Raw genomic sequence first — 23334 nt, 5'->3', positions numbered from 1 at the left:
ACTGCTTAAACATTAGCTGGTAAAATCTGAGGCTTAAAACTAAGGAATTTTATAGTTGAAAGGTGTCATATCCAAGAGATTTGCATCTCAATGACCAGCCGAGTAGGAGCTAATAGAGCAGCAGAACATCTGGCCAGAGTACTTTCCTGTTCCCAAACCTGAGAGGGCGTCTTGCTACCTGCAAGGCTCTGTGAGCCAGAGTACAACCAGGAAGCTTGAGCCTTCCATCTGGCACTATTAAATATCCATCCTCACTGCTCCCCACTATTGGATTTCATTCTTTGCGTTATATGTGTATGTCTGTGTCCCTTAGTAGACTAAATTTCCAGACCATCTTCTTTTCCTACGGGCAGTTCCTATTACAGCATCTATCTTGGACGGTCACTAGGTCAGACTTTAAGCATTTCCTGTGAATGGGGACCTTACTGCATCCCAAGACTTTTCTATCTATGAAAAGAGTCTTCTTATTTTACATACCAGGACAGACCTCTTTAGAATGCTCCCCTACTTCAAGTCCCATCTCCTAAAATAAAACAGAATACTTCCGCACTCTCTTCTAGGGACATTAGGAAGACAATTATCATGTTGACCTTTAATCTTCAGCTCTCTTCATGGGCTGTAATGTCTAGACATCTTATCACGTCTAACAGGTCTAGACTCTAGTTTTCACAGTCCCTCTTAAAATATGGTGCATAGACCTAGTCTGTCAAGTAACGTACAATTACTTTGGTGCAGAAATAGCATCTATTATGGTAATGGTTAATTCTTCAATGACTGACAAGATTTCTGGCTCATTACAGAGACTCAACAAATAAAACTAAATAAATGCATAAGTATAAACAGTACCCTCTGACGTGGTCTATGCCAGTTCATCTGAGACCACATCTTTTTATCATGACCACAGACCTCTGTCCCACCAGTTTTCACTGCACTTCCTTTTCCATGTGTGACCACATAGGAAAACATCTGACTGTTCTGTGGCTTATCAAGCAGTAGACTGCATGTGTCAAGATCATCTTCCTAAGCACTCTATGCAGCTGCTTTGCTGGCCTCCTCCCTGTTGTCATACCCTAGGAACTATCTCAGGACCTGCCACATCCCTGGGCAACCAAAGTGGAAAGTAGGGTCTTTCCCTGGCCTAAAAAATTCTACAAGGTCTGTTCCCTGCCTCCTCTAGACTCATCTCATTTCATCCACATACCTCCACCTGCACCTCCACCCTCCACCCTCCACCCTGCAGCTGTGCTCCAATCATACTGCTGTCTTCTGGCTCCTTGAAGATGCCATGTTTCTTTCTGCCTCAGGGCCTTTGCACATGCTGTTCCTTCTGCCTGAAAAAATCTCTCTCTCCCCTTCTACTCCCCTTCATCTAGTTAACCCTTGCACACACCTGCACTCAAACATCATTTTCTCAGAATAGTCATGCCAAACTGACACTCTAGGGCTGGGTGTAATTTGGTCTTCCTAGCATTGTATACTTCTTTTTCAGAGAATTAATCATAGTTCATAATTATGCAGTTTTTATGTTCCTCTGTAAGTTTTGTGAGTGCAGAAACTTTACTTATCTTGATCATTGCGTGGTACTCAGTGTCTAAAAGAGCACCAGACATGTAGTAGATACTCAAGAACTATGTGTTAAAAGAATGTGTCTGCAACTTTCTCCTTAACTTGCAAGCTGCATGAGGGCGGATAGTGTTATTTTTGCAGATCATTGTGTGCCTTAGGGAGGACCTACACAGTAGCTGGCACAAAGTAGGTACTCAATAATGTAAATAAATAAAGAAGGAAGGCAAGATGAGGGGAAGGAAGAACATGATGAAGACACATAACCAGTAATAACACCTCCTTTACTCTCAGAAGTGTCTCAGTTTGGACAATAAATTACATGGTCACTGTATTTATTTCTTATTAATGTTTTGAAGATTTTTTTAGGTCAGAGAGCAAGGTATGTGAAATAAATTAGGACTTGGAAATGTGCCTTATCTCTACAGAGGAGTTACAAGGCAGTCAGGAAGCCAGATAGGACAATTCCATTTCTTATGGTCCCTAAGAAGTCACAGGAGTCTTACAGGTGTTCTGAGTCTCAAAATGGGCTGTCTCTATCCACCTGCTTGTGGAAGCTCAGATCTGAACTTGATTTCTTTTTTATATTAGTGGAAAACCAACATATCTCAAAAACATTTCCCTACCCTATAACATACACACACACACCACACACACACAGATGAAAGATGTCTTGGCTCGGCTCAGTGGCTCACGCCTGTAATCCTAGCACTTTGGGAGGCCAAGGCGGGTGGAACACCTGAGGTAAGGAGTTCAAGACCAGCCTGGCCAACATGGTGAAACCCCATCTCTACTAAAAATACAAAAATCAGCTGGGCGTGGTGGTGGGCGCCTGTGATCCCAGCTACTCAGGAGGCTGAGGCAGGAGAATTGCTTGAACCTGGGAGGCGGAGGTTGCAGGTTGCAGTGAGCTGAGGTTATGCCACTGCACTCCAGCCTGCAGGATGGGAGTGAGATTCCATCAAAAAACAAAACAAAACAAAGCAAAACAAAACAAAAAACAGAAATAAAAAGAAAAAGAAAAAGAAAGATGTGTGAGTCCATCTGGGCTGCTATAACAAAATAACATAGACTAGGAGGCTTATAAATAACAGGTTTATTTCTCACAGTTCTGGAGTCTGGGAAGTCCTAGATGAAGGTACTTGGAGATTTGGTTTCTGGTCTGGGCCTTCTTGCTGTGTCTTCACATGGTGGAAGGGGTGATGGATCTCTCTTGAGATCTGTTTTTTTTAACTGTTTTTTTTGAGATGGAGTCTCGCCCAGGCTGGAGTGCCATGGCATGATCTGGGCTCACTGCAAGCTCTGCCTCCCGAGTTCACGCCATTCTCCTGCCTCAGCCTGCCAAGTAGCTGGGACTACAGGCGCCTGCCACCGTGCCAGGCTAATTTTTTGTATTTTTAGTAGAGACAGGGTTTCATCGTGATCTCGATCTCCTGACCTCGTGATCCGCCCACCTCGGCCTCCCAAAGTGCTGGGATTACAGGCGCAAGCCACCGCGCCCAGCAGAGACCACTTTTGTAAGTATCCTACTCCTGTTCATGAAGGCAGGGCCCTTATGACGTAATTACCTTCCAAAGGCCCCACCTCCAAATGCCATCACATGAGGGATTAGGTTTCAAAATATGAATTTTATTTTATTTAGACAGAGTTTCACTCTTGTTGCCCAAGCTGGAGTGCAATGGCGCAATCTCGGCTCACTGTAACCTCCACTTCCCACGTTCAAGAGATTCTCCTGCCTCAGCCTCCTGAGAAGATGGGATTACAGGTGCCCTCCACCACACCTGGCTAATTTTATTTTCAGTAGAGACGGAGTTTCACCATGTTAGCCCAAAGTGCTGGGATTACAGGCATGAGCCACCACGCCCAGCCAACATATGAATTTTGAGGGGGCACAAACATCCAGTCAATAACAGGGGAAAGCAGAGAAGAGAAATATGTGACTTTTTATGTTTTCACCAATCTCCAAAAGTCATGGCTTATGACCTGAAACTTTCCCTGTAAGGCTAGTTCATATTCCCTAGGACAAGCCTGATGAAAATCATGAAAGAGAGAGGTATGTTTGAGCCCAGATCTAAAGAAATCAAAACTATTCTGTCTTGTCCCTCTCCCTCACCTTATAGTAAAGTTTTCAGAGTTGAAATTCTGAACTAGTTTGTTATCAAGTTTAATAGAGAACAGAGTTCATTCCTGACACTTAAGTTCTGGGAACCAACATAGTTCTCAGAGTCCAAAATCTATCTCCCAGTGTCCAGTGTAGTTTTTTTTCCCCAAAACTTCTTGCCACCTTGGACTTATCTCTCTATGTACTATAGTGATAGTTTACTGTAGCTAGGGTGCCCAGGGAGTCACTTAGACCCACTCCTTTCACATTTCAGTGTGAGTTGCTGAGCATATTCAATAGGAGCAGATACTTTCCACACACAAACACACACACGCACACACACACAGCCCTTACCAATGCGTCTCAGTTCCTTTGAATATGAACACATATATGCTTACATTTAACCATAGGAATGTTTATAGGAATAAATGTTGCCACTTGTGATATATAGACGTGGTTCGGCAAACATATATATCTGCATTTTATTCATATATATCAATTCATTCATTCATTCAACACATATATACTAAATGTTTTCTGAACCTAGCTCTGTTCTAGTTGCTTAGAACATTAGTGAACAAATATAGTTTGTTTCATGAACAAACCAGAAAAATAGCCCTGTCCCTCCTAGAGTTTACATTTCAGCTAGTAGGGGTTGATGGAAGGGGAGGAGAGTAATGATAAAAAGTAAATGTAATACATAAGTAAATTATATGATATCTTATAAGGTAATAAGTTCTAGAATAAAGTAATTTAGATAAGCACATGGGCTGGAATGAGTGGGCTGCAATTTTAAATAGAATGATTGAGTGGTTATATAGATTTCATTGAGAAGCTAATATTTGAACAGAGACCTAAAAGAAGTGATAAAATAGTCCTCATGATATCTCATGGCTTTGGTGTCTTCTCTGGTCTCATGACCTAAGATCCACAGTCTGGTGGATCTGGGATGGGTATTTCATTTACAGGGAGCAACCAGTACAAAAAACTCTAAGGTGAGAATGTACTTGACATTTGTGGGACAGCAGGGAATAGTTTGGAATATAATGATGGAGGGAGAAATATTACAGTCATAGGGGAAATAGTCAGGGATGATGGGGACCAGATCATGTAACTCACATGGATATAATATATAGATGCTGTGTGTATATGTATGGCACACATACCTGGATGTGTTTGTATTCTTACTCTTAAATGTATTTTTAGACTTACATGTATTTTCATATAAATGCCTACTGTAAATGTATAGAGAAATATAGTATGTTATATTTGCATGACACCATCTATTTGATTATGCAGATATATGCTTTATCTATGCTAACAGATGTTCACTCATGTATCTATTGTGTAATTGAGTGCACATGTGAATTTATGGAATATGTGTAGCATCCTGTATGCGTGTGTGCATGTGTACTTATATACTATATTACTGTACCTGTCTACTAATAGCCTGCGCCATTTCAAATGACAGAAAAGTCTCATGGGTGTGAAATTTTGTGAAATATCCATGCATTCGTGGTTTCTCTCTGCAGACACCTGGCAGGAGACAGAAACTCACATCATTCCTCCTGACCATTACTCCTCCAGAGAGAACCTTGTTCCCTGGCAGAAAGCTTCAGTGCTAAAACTAGCAAATACCAACAGGTTTCAAAGACTATGGATCTTAAGTCATGAGACTGGAGAAGACACCAAAGCCATGACCATTTGATTCTGGAAGAACATGCAAGTGTTCTATGACATCGATAAACCATTGGCCTCATTCTGGTGTTTGGCCATTTATCACGGTAGTTAAAAGTGCCAGCCTGTTCTTTGTTACATCCTATAAGATAATTTCTTTTCTTTTCTTTTTTATCCTTTTTCTTCAACTTGTTGCTGGCAAATAAATTGCTGATACATTCAGATTTCAATTTGAGATTTTTTTCTTAAAAAGCTTTGTGTTATAGGGTGAGATATGAGATTGTTTTTTCTCTCTTCTTTTTCATTTTCCATACTTGCCAAAGTTGTAAACCTAAGGCCAAGTTAATTAAAGTCAATGGAGAATGTATTTTTTTTATTAAACTTTCTCTTTCTATTGATTTTTTCCTCTCATACAAATAGTACAGACTTAGCTCTCGAAATCAAAAACACTGTAGAGCAAAGAAACAGAATAATTGGGCTCCCAAGATGATTTACAAACTCTGACATAGGATTTCAGAGATGGCTAAGATTTCAGAGTGGCTAAACTGGCAAGATGGTGAGAATCAAGGTCAGCTAAGGACAGACAGACCCAGCTGTGTGCCAGCTAAGGTTTGTGAGGCCAAATTCCCAGGTATATTTGGCTTATAAAACTGTGTTGGTTTCTCCATGGTGCAAACATGTGGACCATTGCAACAGCCTCCTAGTTTTTCTTTCCACTTTTATGCTCTTCCCTCAAATCCATTTTCTATCCAGTAGCTGGATGTATCTTCCCAAGGAATAATTCTGATGATGCCATTTTTAGGGTCAAAGTCTTCAATAGCTTCCTTTAGTCGAGGGTCAGCAAACTACAGCCCATAGGCCAAATCCAGCTCAATGCCTATTTTTGTAAATAAAGTTGTATTGGAACTATAAGGAAGAGCTTTCTCTCTCTTTCTCTCTCTCTCTCTTCTCTCTCATCAATATGAACTCAAGGATTCCTATTTTATGCAACGAGTGGTTGCATAAAATGTTACAATCTTTATTTATTTTGATGGTTAAATTGTCCTAGATTTGGCCAGCAGGAGCCCTTCAACCTGACTCTTATTTCCTTTGACTTGTTACCATAATCTTTGAGCATTTTTCTATTTTCCTACTTTCTGGTGCCAAAAATGTATTGAGCTCATCTTACACTTTTCCTGCCTCAGCCTTGGAATCAACCGTTTTTCCATGGGACCTTGTTTCCTTTTAGCAAAAAATTATATTTGGAAAGCAAGATATGGGAGCCGGGTGTGCACATTGCTACTGGAATGGCATTGTTTTTAGGTCCTTTCAGCAGTAAGAAATACATGCATATGTATATACATACATTAACACACATGCATATACATACATACATATATATACACATCTATGTCTATTTCTACATCTATGTGTGTATATATATATACATATTTTAAAACAAAGCTATGAGTTTACTCCTATATCTCCAGTTCCAATCTAACACTTCAGGTTTCTCTCTAGACTTCTCCTTTCCATATTTATAAATCTCTTCTCCAATTATGCTCAATATTGACTCTGATATTTTAACAAACTTAAGAGCAACGATCTTTTCTTGCCTTTGCATTCACCAGAGAGCTGCCAATGTGTTCAAAATTCAGGGACTCGATAAATCAGTGCTGTTCTTTAGTGCCTGGGCCAGGGGCAACCTTGACTTTAGCAACGAAACTACAGACTGGAGAATTTTCAAGAAATCCGGAGGCTAGTTCTGTGCCTCACTGTCTGCGTGTGACAAGCGATCTCTTTAACTGACATTACGGGCTTCTTAAAATGAGACATGAAAAAAATATTCTCAAAGTCTCTCTGAGACTCTCCAGAGACAAATGCTGTATAAATTTAAAGTGTAATCATTGTTGCTGTGTGGAAAAAATGTTCTCCATCCATCTTGTTCTACAATAGATGGAGAATGTTCTCCAGGATCACTGCTCTTCTCAGGCTTCTAAACAGGTAAAACAGCTAAATATTGCATTAGATGCGATGGCATCAGTCAAAATGAATTATAAGCAACACTCAACTCTCATATTTTTAAAATTTATTTTACTAAAAAAATGCAGCACAACATAGGGAATACACATGAACCTATCTTGCTACTTAAAGTAGGGAATGCTTTCAACTCAGGCCAGATGGGGCGTGCTCTCTAGGGTGAAGCAATAGACAATAAGCTAGAAGTGTCCAGGTGGCCTCAACCAAAGATAACTCTGTCTTTTCTTCAGTTTGCCGCATCATAGAAAATGATGCTCTCTCCTGCCAAGTCCCATTTTTTGGGAGGAGGAAATTGATTAGGTCCTGGAGGTTGTCATAAATGCATCAAGTGACTTTCTCAGCATCATCTGAAACAGTAAGTGAAGAACAAAAACTCAAAGAATGCTACCCTCTCCATTTACCTAACAGCTGCTTTCTGGCCTCCAGATGTGGTTCTCTTAGAGCATGATTATTTATTGCAGGCTATATTTCAGTCCATTAAACTTAGAGACTTATACAGACATAATCTCAGTTTCAAGCCCTGCCTAGGATCAGACAGAATAGCCAACAGAGAGGGACCTTTAGGAAACTTCTTGTCTAATTGCATCTCTTTATAGATGAGAACATTTTATAGATAAGACTTGTCCAAAACAAGTTCCACTCTACCATGCTTTACTTCCCTCTCCCTTGTGATTTGTCCTCCTGATTTAAAAGCTGTATCTTGGTTAGAGGTTAGCTCTGGGTTTAGCTACTTTTCAAGATATCACAGTTCCTCAAAATAATTTTTGATTAAGAGAAAATGATAAACTAAGATTTTGCTCTCAGTCTCAAACTGCATGCTTGGCATAATGGAAAATGCATTAAAATGACTCTTATTCTAACACTGCCACCAACCAGTTGAGTGATCCTAACCTTTCTGAACCTTAGTTTCCACATCTTTGAAATGATAGTATTGGATTAAAATATCCACTCATTCCCCAAAAACGTATTGAACAAAATAGAAATCCTTCCCCCCACCTACTTTATTTGGCACCGGACCTTGGGCAAATTACTAAACCTATCTGTAACTCAGTTTTCTCATCTATATAATGAGGAATAATAGAAGTACCTACTTCATTGTTTTGTTGTGAGGATTGAATGAGATGCCCACACAAAGCACTTACAACAGCAATTGGCATATATGGCAAGTGCTCAATAATTGCTTGCTGCTATTATTATTATTATAGTTATCATTATTATTATTACTACTATTCTTTCCATGCTCCTATTCTTGGCTCGTGCGGTTTCCTCTGCCTGAGTTGATCTTCCTCTCATCTGCACGTCCAAATCCTACCTGCCCTTCAGGGCCCAGTTCAAATACTCTCCCAAGAAACCCTCCCTGATTCTCACCAGCTTCTTCCCTGGAATACCCACCCATGGTACACTGACATCACCATCTCATTTAAATATCATGTATACTCATCTATTATCTGTCCCTCAAGGCTTCTTGATGGCAGGGTTTCCATCTGACTCATCTTTGAGTTCAAGTGGCTGGTGCAGAACCCAGCAACTTGTAGGGAATTAGTAAATATTGGTTAAATGAATGAGGTATAACATTGCTAAAATAGTATGTCTACATTTGTTGTATAAATGGTTATATCAATCCAACCAAGAGACATTTTTTTCTAAATGTTGTTAATTAAAAGCTGAGGATATAGAACCCCCCCTCCCCGCTCAAAAAAGAAATCTACATTACTGATCCTAAATGCTAGTCCTTAGACCAGTTCAATCCAAATCATCTTTGGAGTTCTTTAAATATGTGAAAACCTGGTACCCATCTCCCAAACATTCTCATTCAGTAGGTTTTTTTGGGAATAGAGGTGACTCAAAAATCTTTATTTTTAAAAGGCTTCACAAGGGATTGTGATGTATAGACAAATGAGGATGCTCAAGTGTATATTATGTCTAACAACTTTCTTAAGGTTTCCTCCCCCAAATGACTAATTTTAATATGTAACCATAAAGTCCGAGAATTTTTTGCTCTTTTTATGTTGTCATAATCAATGGGTTCTTTTTTTCCAGATTGAAGATCCTAAAAAAATGATAGCAGCTTTTAAGAGGGACTATAGTGGAACAAGCAATATTCTAAGTGACAAGAGACATAGATTCTAGAATAAACTTAGCCAAATATGTATGAACTTGAAAAATCTCCTTTGCCTCTCCAGGTTTTAATTTCCCCATCTTTAAAATGGGAGCAATGACAACAGCAGCATGCAGCTAGTTTGGAGATTTTGAAGTTGGATTGGCTATTTAGCATTAACCCACCATGGTGCTGGTTGATCTTGCTAGATACAAATCTGTCATAAGTGAAAGCATCTTGACGGTGTTTTGGAAGCTGACTGGAAAAATACCGCTTTTAGCAGTACCTTTAAAGCAACAGGAGCTTTTCTGCATTGCATAGAGACAGAATGAGCTTTGTGTAAACTGTGCTGTAGCCACGTTATTCTGAAAGCCCATTGGGAAGATGCCAATAGTAATTCAGCTCAAATAATCTCTATTAGCCATAACCCTTTTGGTTGCAAGAGACAAAAACATGACCGAAATTATTTTCGGCTAGAAGGATCGAGGAGACTTGCAGCATAGCTTTGAGAACAGCTGAAATTAAAGACATGAATGCTGCAAGTGTCTCTGCTACTCTTTGTGTATTAACTTTATGTGCTCAGCCGGGCTTCCTCCACACTGCAAGGGATATGGCTGTTGCTTATATTTTTATCTCCATCTTTGCCACCAGAGAGGGACTGCCTTTTGTCTTGTTCCAATTTGGGAATTCCTGGGGAAGGACTACTCTGGCTTGGGTCACATGTCCACACCCTGAATCAAACATCTGAGGTCATGGAGAAGTACACTGATTAGAAGATCCTACTAATATTAAAAAGTTTGAGGAAGAGAAGGAGCAATTGCCTCTATAAAGGGATGCTACTTCTAGAAAAATGATGGGTGCTGAGAAGGCCAAATGATCAGTGCCTACTGAACTGTCCCATAGGTATTTAGGTAGATATGGGTAATAAAGTTCTTGTGAACTAGCCCACTACATGGAATGCAATGTAAGGAAACACAGCTTGGTTCTGACACCAACTAGCTGTGTGACCTTGGACCTCATCATTCATCTCTCTGCATTTTGATTGCTTATATAAACAACTGTCTTCCCCCTCACCCCGCCTTGAGTAGGGCTCTTTGAGATTGGACAGAAGGTATTACTTACATTTACATCTGCAGAACTGAGTACAAAGTATAGCCCTTAATTAGTACCCCATGATGTGGGTGTTTTTTAAGTTAATATCCAAGCAAAGTTTTTGATGTTGCTTACTGAGATACTTGTAACAACTAGATTTTTTTTAATGAAGAAAAGGGTGAATGGAAAATAAACAAACAAGATAAAGCCAAGTGCATACCATAAAGTACTGTTAGAAAACAATGATGATACATTTGCCTTTAAGCTTCCTAACAGTCAGAGCAAAGATGGGAGATGAAAAGACACTCTATAATTAGGGTTGCCAGATATAGAAAAATAATAACAGCCAAGTTTAATTTGAATTTCTGATTAAAATGAATAATTTTAGTATTCTATATTTATGCTGTATTAAGGATACATTTATACTAAAAAAATTATTTAGTGTCTATCAAAAATTTAGCTTTATCTGGATGTCCTGTATTTTATCTGGCAACACAATCTATAATCAGGTTTTCCATACCCAAAAGATAACGATCAAACCTTATCAGGTGAAGTTGAGTTTTTCCTAATACCAGATTTCTCCTAATAAAAGAGTAATGGGATGCCTAATAATACTTGGTTAACTGAGCTTTCCCAGACTTTTGGTTTTCTCCTCTGTACAATGAAGGAGTTTGAATCAACAGCCTATAAGCCTCCTCCTTGTACCAATGTCCTGTGATTGTTTGTGATTTTTCATACCCTGGGACTATGCTTTTTGACTAGATGGCTCTGCTGCAGCCAAAAACTACCAACTGGAGTACTTTCATTTAGCTGAATTACTTACTTCACTCAAGGTGGTGATGTAGCCATGCTCTGATTCCCCAAACCTTTTGTGCCAGTTCTGGCTGGTGGCTCTTGTGCCCAACCCAAAAGGACTAGAGAGAGTCGCTTTCCCTCTTTCACTCATTATACATGTGCATTTTACTGCTAACCTCCTAGGCCCAGCAGGAGCAGTGGTGACTGTAGCTTTCCTGAAGGAAGTTAAACTGAGGGCTGGAGTGTAAGTACTGCCCAGGAAGCAAAAGGAGACTCAGGGAAACAAAGCAACTAATCCTGGGTGGTTTGGCCAGTAAGTCATTGAGTGCTGACTTTTATCCAAATTCTACAGCCTTTCCACTATGTAACACTGTCTCACAAAGAAGCTGAAGCCCAGAGCCTTGGAGAAGTTTATTTAGTTTACCACAGTGGGACCCAAGTGAAGCATTTATTGCCCTAGTGAAGCTCTCTGAGTTTAGATTCTTTTCTTTAACTTATTATTTTTATTATTTTTTGAAGCCTACATGTTTGAGAAAAGAGAGTCTGGAAAATACTTTCTGCTCTCTGAAGTCAAAAGTTTTTTTTCTTTCATGGACCAAACTGGTAATATTTCAATGAAAAGATGTCAGGCTTACAAGATCAGGCCTCTAGACCACCCTTCCAACCTTCTCACTTGGTTTCTGTCTGCCCTGAGATGGCCTAATTCAGTAGTCAGACAACTGTTTGCATTTCCCTGAAGATACCACATCCTCCCAAGCCTTTGAGCCTGTCCTTACCTTTTCCAAGATCCAGCTCAAGAATCACAGCTTCTGAGAAATCTCTCCTAGTTCTCTCAAGCAGAGCAAGGCATTGTCAATCAGCTCTGAGTGCCTACAACTCTTACTACATAAGATTATGATTCTTCGTTTACACATCCTTTGTCCACTAAATCATAAGGTCCTTATAAAAATTTTTGCGTTTTTATCTGTTTATTTTATGTCTACATATCTCCGGCATTTAATGTAGCACCTAGCATAAAGTTCGAGCTCAGTAACTATTTGCTGAAGGGAGAAAAGAGGAAAAGGAGGAATGAAAGGAGGGAGGCAGGAATGAAGAAAGAGTATTTGTATTAGAGTTCTTCAGAGAAAACCAAGAGAATCTCTCTCTCTCTCTCTCTCTCTCTCTCTGTGTGTGTGTGTGTGTGTGTGTGTGTGTGTGTAGCGAGAGAGAGAGAAAGATTACGAAGTATTGGCAAACATGCACTGATGACATAGGCCAGGTAGTCCCATGATCTACCCACTGTGACCTGAAAAACCAGGAAAGTTGGTGGTGTAATTTGAAGGCCTAAGAGCTGGAGAGATGATGGTATAAATTCCCATCTGGGTTTGAAGGCCTGAGACAGGATCACCAAGGCAGGGAGAAGATCAATGCTCCAGTTCAAGCAGACAGGCAGAGAGGGTGAATCCTCCCTTCCTTTACATTTTTGTTCTATTCAGATCCTTAATGAATGGGATGATTCCTAGTCACACTGGAGAGGGCAATCCACTTCACTCAGTCCACCAATTCAAATGCTAAACTCTGGTAGAAACTCCCTCACAGATAGATACACTCAGAAATATTGCTCGGGCAGACATCTGTGCATCCCATGGTCCAGTCAAGTTGACACATAAATTAACCTATCACAGTTTCTGTGCAGTCTGCAGAAGAAAGGAAGCCCACTGGTGTTTTGTTTGTTTATTCTATTATTATTCTTTTGGTGACTTCTTTTAACAGTTTCCTTTTATTTGTTTGTGGGCTTTATACATAACCAATTTTTAATAAGTCCCCACTCTTTTTTAATATTGAACCATTAGGATTAGGACTTACAATTGTCTGGACTGTGCCACAAGGTCTGGATCAAGGCTCAAGATACATTGGGAGGAAATCTGTCATTATCTACCTCAGTTTTTTCTTTGGTTTGTGTCTTCTCTCTTTGTACTTTCGGGCATAGGCTCAGTTAGTTGCTCATAATATAAGGATAAATGCAATGAAAGCAATTTGCCAGTGCCATTCACTTGAACATCCAGTCATGTCAGCAACTGCTGCCAATTTTCCTTCATAAATATTTTCCATATCTGCTTCATCTTCTCTAAACACCCTGCCACTGCGTTGGGCCAAGCTTTCCACCTCTCTCTTCTGAAGGATTGCCACAGCCTCATGGTGTTCAACCAGCCTCTCCACTTCCCTACCTCTGATCTATCCTCTATCCAACCACCAGAGTGAGTTTACTAAAACTCAGCTCTCAATTGCTTAATTGTCTTTGTCTTCTATTAGTCTTCAACAAAAAGAACTGGTTTCTCTAAGAATAACACTGTTCGCATTGGATGAGGGTCTACCCTAATAACTTCATTTTAAATTGATTGCCTCTTTTAGGACCCTGTCTTCAAATAAGGTCACATTCTGAGGTGCTGGGGATTAGGAGTCCACCATATGAATGTTGGAGGGGCACGGTTTAACTCATAACATCATCCATCCAGCCCCTTTCATACCTCCTTGTTTTTACACACATTGGTTCATTTGCTTGAGATTCTTTTCCTCCCAGCTCCTAAGTGCCACAGGTATATTTGAATAATTAAAATCTTCTATTTTCTCTTCATCTTGTTCATCATTTTCTTGTATTCCTCTTCTATTATAACCTTTCTTTCAATGAATAATATCTATTGGTTTCCATGTCTGTCTCTCTAATTTGCCATTTTGCCATTTTTGTTCCTAGTGCCTAACAGTTTTTGGCATAGTGTGGATAATTAGATGTGTTAGAATAAATAAATTAGAAGGGATGAGACACAGAAATTGACACATAAAGTGAGCCCCCCAAAAAGCTTAAAAAAGTTATCCAAATGAAGAAAACAAGGAAGAACTTTCCAGGCCTGTGCAGATAAGTGACACAATGTGATGTGTTTATGGAACTATTAGTATAAGAATTAGTGAGTTAGAAATTATAGAAAGTGTGACTAGAAATGTAGGCAGAGACATATTATAAAGGGCCTTGTGAGCCAAGGAGTGTGGTCAGTATCTTATACTCATTCATTCATTTTATACACACACACACACACACACACACACACACATTTACTGACTTCCTAGCACATCATGTTAAATCATTGAAAAGTCTCAAGAAAGGAAATGACATGGCCACATTTGTTTATTAGAATATTATTAGTTTTGGTAGCAAAGTAAAGACAGATTGAAGAGAGTCAAGACTGGAAACAGGGGGGCCATTGAAGAAGTTGTTGCCCTGGCCCAGGCCTGAGATGATAAATAAACCAGCACAGATATTACAGAGATTGGGGTGGGGTGGTTGGGGGAATCACAGTAATACTTAGAAAATAAAAGCAAATAAATTTGATGGCTGATTAAACAAGAGACATAAGGGAAGTTAAGGAGGAAAAGATAAATCCCATGTTTGGCTGGGTGATTGGTTGGATGATAGAGCCATTCCTAGAAACTTCAAAGATAGAAAAGAATCCAGTTGGAATGCATTTAGAGGTGGGATGGAGTAGGGGATAAAATACAGAGGAAGATAAAAGTTGAGTTGAGTTGCAAGTACCCAAGAAATATCCCATGAGAGATAGCAGATAGATGGCCATCTCTACCAGTCTGAAACTTGAGAGAGGTTCTGGCTGGAGATGTGGATACTGTAGTCATCTACATAGAAAATATAACTGAAGTCATGGTAATAGATCCATATTTCAGAGAAAATGGATATAGTGAGAGGAAGTCAGGATTAATGATAAAACTCTAGGCTTAGTAGCAGTAATCCACCAGCTTTGGCTTTGTCCTATTTGTTGGTAACCCACATATTTGGAAGACTACAGACTTTCTAGGTTCATATTGAATACTGTCATCTAGGAATACATTAGTTTATGAAAACAAATACAATCAAATCCATGACTTTGAAGAGTGACAACCAAAAAAAAAAAAAAAAGCCTCTGGTGATCTCATTTTATTTTGTTCATTTATTTTGCTGATTTTTTTTATTTGGAGTAATGCAATGTATTAAAAATATAGTCATTATTCATAAACCAAATCTCCCCAAGGAACTCATTCAAAGTTATAATTGCAATAATTAAGTTAGATAAAACAGGTAAAGGTTATCTAACCTCTCTTTTCACCTCCATGAAAGAAAACATAGAAGTACACGGAAGTAAAAAAAATCTTTACCTGGCAGGAACCCTATTCAATCATCACACAAAATGGGAGGGCTGGAATCCTCCACTTTGACGGATGAAAACCTAGCTATCAATAATGGGCATGTCACAATTGATCTTTACTAGTAGAGTCAGCCATTTGCAGATTCTATTCTGTCAAGCTACATAACCATGTTCCCTCCCCTCAACATCTTGTTTTCTTTCCACTGTCCCAGTGCAGCCATCCAGCCCAGAACACAACAAGAATAGAGTTGATGAGCCCTCTTTTCCTCAACAAACACCTGTGGTAAGCGAAGGCTGTGTCTACTTCTTGACTATTATATTAATATTTGTCTATTCTTAAACAGTCTCTCCAAATTCTCAATTTTCTTCATCTGTAAAATGGAAATTGTACTGATTTTTCTACCTAATACTCTTGCATTACAAACTACCTTTGGGTTTGACTGTTTTCCCTCTAGTAAAATCATTCATAGGATTTTTTCTGGCAGGTTAAGCCTTTCTAATTCCTTGGTTGTGGTATCACAATACCCTTGACATAAAAACCCCACTTCTCCACATTATATTGAGAAAATAATCCAAAAGAAAGAGTAAATTTTGTGCCATAGACATTCTTTGAAATATTATCTATCGTAGAAAGATGATATCTCACAACAGGAGATTAATTAAGTAAATATTCACTTAACAGAATTGTATGCAGCTCTTAAAATGGCATATTTATGAAGAAAGAACTAAGAGGGGAAAGGATAAAGGTGATAGCCACTTATATTTCTATAATATCACAGCTATATGAAAATGATTTAGTCATTTAGGCAAGGACTTTAAGAGGACATTCATAAATGAATTTTTAAAAGTCAAATTCTAATAATCTTGTGGTCATCCCTCCTATTTCCATTTAACGGAAGAGGAAACTGGACTCAGGAATTGCCCAAGACCAGTTTTAATATGTTGAAGTGGCAGTATTGTGAGTGGATTTTCTTCTTGTCATTGTGTCTTCCATTAATGATATTGGATGATTTTATGCAACTTTTGTTTCAATATTTGCTAGAAAGACTGGGACAATGAGTTCTATCTTGTAATAAGTAAACAGCGTGTTCATTTTTAATTCTGCAATTAGAAGTATAAATTTTAGAACTGGGCAGGCTCCGTATTCCATTGCTATTGTGGAAAATGCCTCACAATCATTTTGGAGGTGAGTTCCTCCCACTCTCCATGTCCTGGGTGCTCAAATGGAAAGGTCTATTCACCCTCCTCCTTTGTCTTTTCCCATAATCACTCATGACAGTGGCTGAGAATCTCTGTTGATCATTAATTGGATCAAAGAAATAGGCTTGAGCCATCTCTTTGACTGAAATTGTACCACTTTTGTGAGCCCCATGGCTCTCTCGCTCTCTGTAGCTTGGCTCCAGCCCCTTTAAGACTGCTCATGCAAGCTAGCTCAGCACATCGCTGAGAGAAAACTTGAAGACTCGCTTAAATGATTGACCTATTTCTGGGCTCTCTGTTGTTGCAAATTACAAGAATATACTGTGTGCATTTTCAGGTAATTTGATACTATTACCTTAAAACTCACTGGTTCCGCCTCCCCCTTCCCTCCTCTGTTCAGATGGAATATCTGACCTTTTCCCTTGGCAGCCTGCTTCTCTTTTCCAGGTAACTGATGATGATTTTATACCCTGGATGATAATCAATATGTAGAAGCTCTCTTTATTGATTTGGATAAAACCACCAATTATGGCTATTTTGAGCAGAGCTCAATGAGATTAGATGTGATTACATGGCAATGGGGTGTGAGCCCATCAGCAACTCAGGGGCTGCTGTGAGGCTATTTAATTGTTACAGATGAAATGAAAATGGGTGCTTATAACCACTTCCCACTCAGAAGACATACCTGCACACTTCACAGGGCAGAACCTCCAGGCTGGACCACACCTGGCCATGCACTCAGGACTCTCTGAGTCTGGTTCACAGACAGCACAGATAAAATGGCTCAAGGAGAACCAATGGCCTTCATGAATCCTGTTTACTCCAGTCTCGGCTGTGTCATTTATACAGAAATCAGAGGCAGCAACGTTTCCAAGAATATATGGATTTCAGATCAGTAAGAATGTCAGGCAGCAGGAAAAGAACACAGCAGGCTTTAGCTCAGGCAGTATCCTTAGCTTGGAATGTTGGAGTGTCCTTCCCAGAATCCCCATCCTGATAGTCCCAGATTCTCTGCTGCCTCCTCTGAAAACTTTCCTTGTCATCTTTTCTGGAAGATGATTCTATATCCTAGTCATTAGGGACATAGATCTTGAAGTTCCCCTGTTACTTCTTAGCTAAGTAACTTTACACAAGTTACCAAACTTTTCTATGAACAATTTGTACAATAGGGAAAATACTGAAATATGTAAAACTATACTTGGCCCTCATCCCCAGGCTTCCGTTTGCAATGAAAAAGAGTTGGAGCCAGAGATTCCAGTGCACATCTCTGCTCTCTATACTTCTCAGCTATGTAGCTATGCCTACATTTCCTCATCTGCAGTAGTTACATGATTTAGCATGTGCAATGGCCTCAGCCTACCGAAGGTGTGCTCTCTCCCTGATTATTATTTTTCTCCTCTCAATCAGTTACTGAGTGGATTGTCTGGATCTTAGACATCTAGGACCACATGTTTCCCCCAGTCATTGAGGGCTTGGTAGCACAATATGATCATCATAATAATAACAACACAGTTCTATTTCATTCATTGATTCATTTATCCATCCATTCATTCAAGAGGTGTTTATTGAGCATTTATTAAAGGAGGGACTATTACGAGCACTGGGGTATATGGCACTGAGCAAAACAAATGAGGTGTCTGAAACAATGGAGCCTACATGCCAATGGAAGGGGAGAGATACTAAACATATGGAAACAAATAAATGGAACAAGATAATTTAAGTGCTGTGGAAATATAAATCAGGGTTATGTGACCAAGAGTGACTGGGACAAGAGCACTGGGAAAAGGCTGTTGATTTGATTAGACAGTGCCTCTCTAAAGGAATGACATCAAAACTATGACGTGGAGGCCACAAAGGATCCTTTCAGGTGAAGTTCTGGGAAGAGTTGCAACAAGGTCATTAGGTGGAAACAGACTGGTATGTTCAAGGAATATCAAAGGCAATCTGGACAGTCCATGGCAAGCAATGGGGAAATCTCTTTGAGCAAAAACGCAGGTGCTCCCGCTCCACTGAAGTCATTAGCTCCTATTTATTTCAGGATTCCTGCACTGACTCAGGAACAATCATGACTCAACTCCTGGCTCCCTCGTGGTGACTCTCCAGAGTCACACTGAATGTGGGGCCTGGGCTTTTTGTTCCTGCAGCTCCTGCTATGCCATTTGATATCGCCAGTGTTGACAGAGTTCTAGCCACTGCCCTGTTCTCCTTCATAATCACCACACTAGGACAAGGACAGAGATGCGTGTTTGGGGAACAGAATATTTCTCCTTATGTGTATTGCACTCAAGACTTAGATCACAGAGCAGACTTGTGATTAGTTCTCTTGCCAGCCCTAATTGAGTAGAATCTATTTATACAATCTTGTCTTCAGTTCATTCAGACTACCCTGGAAGTGGCATCCTAGAACGCTTTTACTAATTTGGGAGTTCAAGACATTTAAAATGTATGGAATCATGCTCTATTCCATATAACTCTTCTCTTTTCTAGTATACTTAGTGGATAGGAGCCCAGACGTGGGGTCAGATGGACCTGGGTTCAAGCCCATTTTCCACTGATTGAGTGAACCTGAGCAAGGGAAATAATCTCCCTGTGCCTCATCTTCCTCTTCTGTAAAATAGGGAGAGTAATAATAACTGCATCATAGCTTATAAAACACCAGTACAGGACCTATCATATAAAAAGACACAACAGTTTTTCTTCATTGTTGTTACTTTTGGACCAAGATATGCACCTTGACCGTCTACTTTTTTTTTTCTTTTTTCTTTTTTTTTTTTTGAGATGGAGTGCAGTGACACAATCTCGGCTTACTGCAACCTCAGCCTCCAGGGTTCAAGTGATTCTCCTGCCTCAGCCTCCCAAGTAGCTGGAATTACAGGCACCCACCACCACGCCTGGCTAATTTCTGTATTTTTAGTAGAGGCGGGGTTTCCCCATGTTGGCCAGGCTGGTCTCGAACTCCTGACCTCAGATGATCCACCCACTTCAGCCTCCCAAAGTGCTGGGATTACAGGTATGAGCCACTACACCCGGCCCTAACTTTCTTCTTTTAAGAAGAGTTCCTTCCCACTTCCTGTGACACTAAGATGTGATTTTTATTCTCCATGGTTGGGACAAAAATGAGACACACCCATCAGCTGGTTTGTTGAGTTACTGATTTCTTAATTACTGAGTTACTGATCCCTCCAAAGAGGATCCCCAGACCCTCATATAAGTAAAACTCTTCTCAGTAGTGCCTGAATTTATAGGAGATAACACAGCTGAGTTCCTTTTTTGGAGTTCCTTAAAACTGCACAAAACAAAACAAAACCCAGAGCTCCGACTATACTAGCTACTCTGATTTGTGCAGACACCTGGACATGCATTAAATTCACGATGTCAGAAAACAAGCATGGAAAACCCACTGAAGCACCAATCCATTTTTCCCCTCTTGCTTTTCATGTGTTTTTGAGTAACCAAAGAACATTCTTGTTTAAAGTAAAAAAAAAAAAAAAAATACTAGTATAGTTTGCTTTTGGAAAGAGCTCCTTATAAAAGCTGCAGGCTTTTGGGGGGCTGAAAAACAGAACAATTGGAAACTCCAAGTGTGACTTCTGGCCCCATCATTTAAGGCTGAATTCTTCTCTCTGAGACACAGTGATGGTTCCCACTGCATAACTCCCACTGCATGACTCCCGCCATGCACTTAAGTCCTATTCAAAGGAAGAGTAGCCACTCAGCCTGCAGCAAAGGTAGAATATGCAATAGTTCTGTGGTGTTGTTGGAACAGGGCTGACGAGAGAGAATTTTCCTGCTAATCCTCTATCCATTCTGACACCAGCCTGGCATTTGGGAAGTGGAAGGGAGATAAAGATTAGGACTATGTAGGGTGAGCAGAGACATGTAGCAGCCTATATGCAAGTGTCGCTTCTCAAATACGAAACTGAGAAATAGATCACATTTTACACTGAAATTTTGCACTGCTTCTGAGCATCTTGCCAAGAGCTATTCGAAAGACAGCAAATATTTTAGGATTAAGGGTCTCCAAATCTGAGCAGAATAGGCCCAGCCGTGGAGTAGGTCAGCACTTCTGAGGCAGTTGCTTTCAGTTTTCATGGCCATGTTTGTATCCATGTCATGACTGAGTCAGGAAACCCGCCTGTTCTGTTTTGTTTTGTTTTACCAGTTTTGGTTGTTTGACCATCAGATTATACAATCGCTGAGACTCAACATGCTACAACTCAACTTGGCTGCAAAGATAGCAAAACATAGCATTTTAAAAAATCTGCCAGTCTTTAGAGAGTTGAATTGCATAATGTCTGTAGCTTACCAAGTGTTTTTCCATCTTCAGTCTGATACAACCAAACTGAATAGTCTTGACAAGGTGATGTTTATGGTTGCTAAGACAGAAAACAATTCCCACCTTAAGCCCTGTTCCCTCTTCCCTCTGCTTGCTCCCTGGGTGACTTCCTTCTTTCCTTTATTTAGTCATTCAATTGGTTTAAACTTCATTTTAACAAATGAATTCATTCCAATATGCATGTGGTTTTAGCCACCACCTGATGCTGATGGCAGCCTGCTCCCTCTTGTCATCCACAAGTGAGTACTACTGTCTGCTGCATGCACATTTCCACCTGGCTGCCTCATGAACACTTCTGCACACCCTACATAGTCCCAAACTCTGCATTCCTCACACTTAAATGTAAAGCTTAACTCATTCTCTTTCCTCCTCCTTCTTCTGAATTTCTAATTGATGGAAAGCTATCAGCACATTTTGCCTAAGCCAGAATACTAGGTATAACTATTGACCCAGCTCCCTCACCAATCTTATACAAATTGATTAGTAAAACTTGCCCGCTCTGCCTGTTAACATCCCTGAATTCTGTGCCTTTTCCTGTTGTCACTGTCGCTCAAGCCAACCTCATTTCTTACTGGGATCACTGCATCAGCCTCCCATCATTTCTCCGCACCTCTATTCTTGTCCAATTTCAATAGATTCTATGCAAGTAAGAGTGATCTTTCTGAAATGCTTATTTGACTATGTCACTCACTACTAAAATCTTTCAGTGGCTCTCCGTGGCCCTCAGTCCAAGCTCCTTTGTTTGGCTTAAAAGTTTTCCATACCTTAACCCTTTCCTACCTATATAGCCCTGTTTTCTACTGCCATCTGCCTACTTCTACCCTCCAACTCTCCCCCAGTCTCTCTACCCGCCTCCCCAGCCTCCTTTCTCTCTCTCACTTCCCTGCATAGACGTATGGAGCCCTTGCTTCTTAAACAGCACTCCTTCTCTTCTCTGCCTATTTCTTTCCTTTTACCCATAAGTTAGCTAGTGGAGCATCCTCCAGGAAGAATTCTCTCATCACCCTCCTCCCTTATTAAACTGTGACCTCCTTAAAGATAGGGCCCATGTCTTCTTCACTTCTGAAAGTCGATTTCTAGCAGAGGGCCTCCCACATGGTGCTTCATAAAAACTCAAAGGTTGAGTGAGAATTTCCATCTCAGTGTATGACTGACAGTCTAAATGCAGCTCTCAGCCCAACATATTACCCAGAAGGCCTCAAGGACCTAGTGAAGAGTGACTTCCTGGGTCCTCGTGGGTTTTCCCTGCATCCTGAAGTGGGCACACAATTAAATGGCCAGCACTTACAGTTAAAAGCCAAGCAAACCTTCCACACCTTTCTGGAAGTTCACAGTAGCTCTGCTTTCATTTTGCAGATGAGAACATTGAGGCAAGGGAACAGGTGGCCAAAAATACCCTCATAGCCTTGAGAAAGTCCATCTTGATGTTATCCAGTGAAACTTAATGGCAACACAGGAGCCAGGGAGCCTGCTTTATTTTGGAAATGAAAAAGTCAGTACGGTTGATGAGAATTTGAAGAGAAAAGACACAACAAAGTAGAAGGCTAACACCAATTCCAAACAATGGTAAAGAATCATAATAAAGTTACTAAGAATCAAAATATCTCATATTTATCTCATTTATTTCTCACAATTATCTTTTTATTCCTGTTTGTTGTAGGAAGAAATTAAAGCTCAGAGAAGTTCCATAACTTGCCCAGAACCTCACACACACTAGTGAACAGCATAGTCAACATTTGAACACCAGTTTGCCTGATTTCAAAGTCTACATTCTTGAATGTGAGGGTGATCTGGCTGTGACATCTGCCACCCACTGATCACCAGGGTTGATTCAGCTGATCTGGCTGTCTGGGCAGATGTCCCCTTCCTCCCTCACCGATCCATGTCTGTCCTTCCCAAAGCTGCATGCTTGGTTGAAGAGGATGACCATCCCCAATAGAGGAGGGCCAGTCTTCAGTGAAGGGTATACGAGTAGCTGTGCTCCACTGCTAGAACCTCCAAACAAGCTCTCAAAATCTACATTCTTCATCATCAAGTGATATTGCCTCTCTAAAGAGAAAATTGAAAAATTCAGGAAGACTGCTCCTTATGGGTGGCCAGGGCCATATATAGTAAACATTCCTTAACTATCTCTTAAATGAAAATGAGTGAGTGAAAAATTTATCTAGAATCTTCTGCTGGTTTATTTTCAGATTTCTTCCATTTACAGAACAGACTTCCCAGGAGTCCTCAGGCCAAGTCAGACAGTATCTCTTGAGATTTTTTTTTTTTTATGGAGTTTCAC

General features: G+C 40.1%; 1 long non-coding RNA gene across 2 annotated transcripts in view; it reads left to right on the top strand.

Moving 5' to 3' along the window:
• Positions 1 to 22651, top strand: part of LOC738655 (uncharacterized) — a 63759-nt gene extending 41108 nt beyond the window's left edge. The window contains exons 4-7 of one of the 2 annotated variants that reach the window (XR_682360.4): positions 7591 to 7715; positions 9401 to 10569; positions 15727 to 15797; positions 22407 to 22651. This is a non-coding gene — a long non-coding RNA (uncharacterized LOC738655). The remainder of the gene's footprint in view (positions 1 to 7590; positions 7716 to 9400; positions 10570 to 15726; positions 15798 to 22406) is intronic. The other variant, XR_001720943.3, reaches the window with a different exon arrangement.
• The last annotated feature ends 683 nt before the right edge of the window (positions 22652 to 23334 follow it).

The sequence above is a fragment of the Pan troglodytes genome, chromosome 11, assembly GCF_028858775.2.
Source record: "Pan troglodytes isolate AG18354 chromosome 11, NHGRI_mPanTro3-v2.0_pri, whole genome shotgun sequence".
Taxonomy (NCBI): domain Eukaryota; kingdom Metazoa; phylum Chordata; class Mammalia; order Primates; family Hominidae; genus Pan; species Pan troglodytes.
The sequence above is the reverse complement of the archived record's forward strand: the minus strand, read 5'-3'. Positions and strand labels throughout refer to the sequence as shown.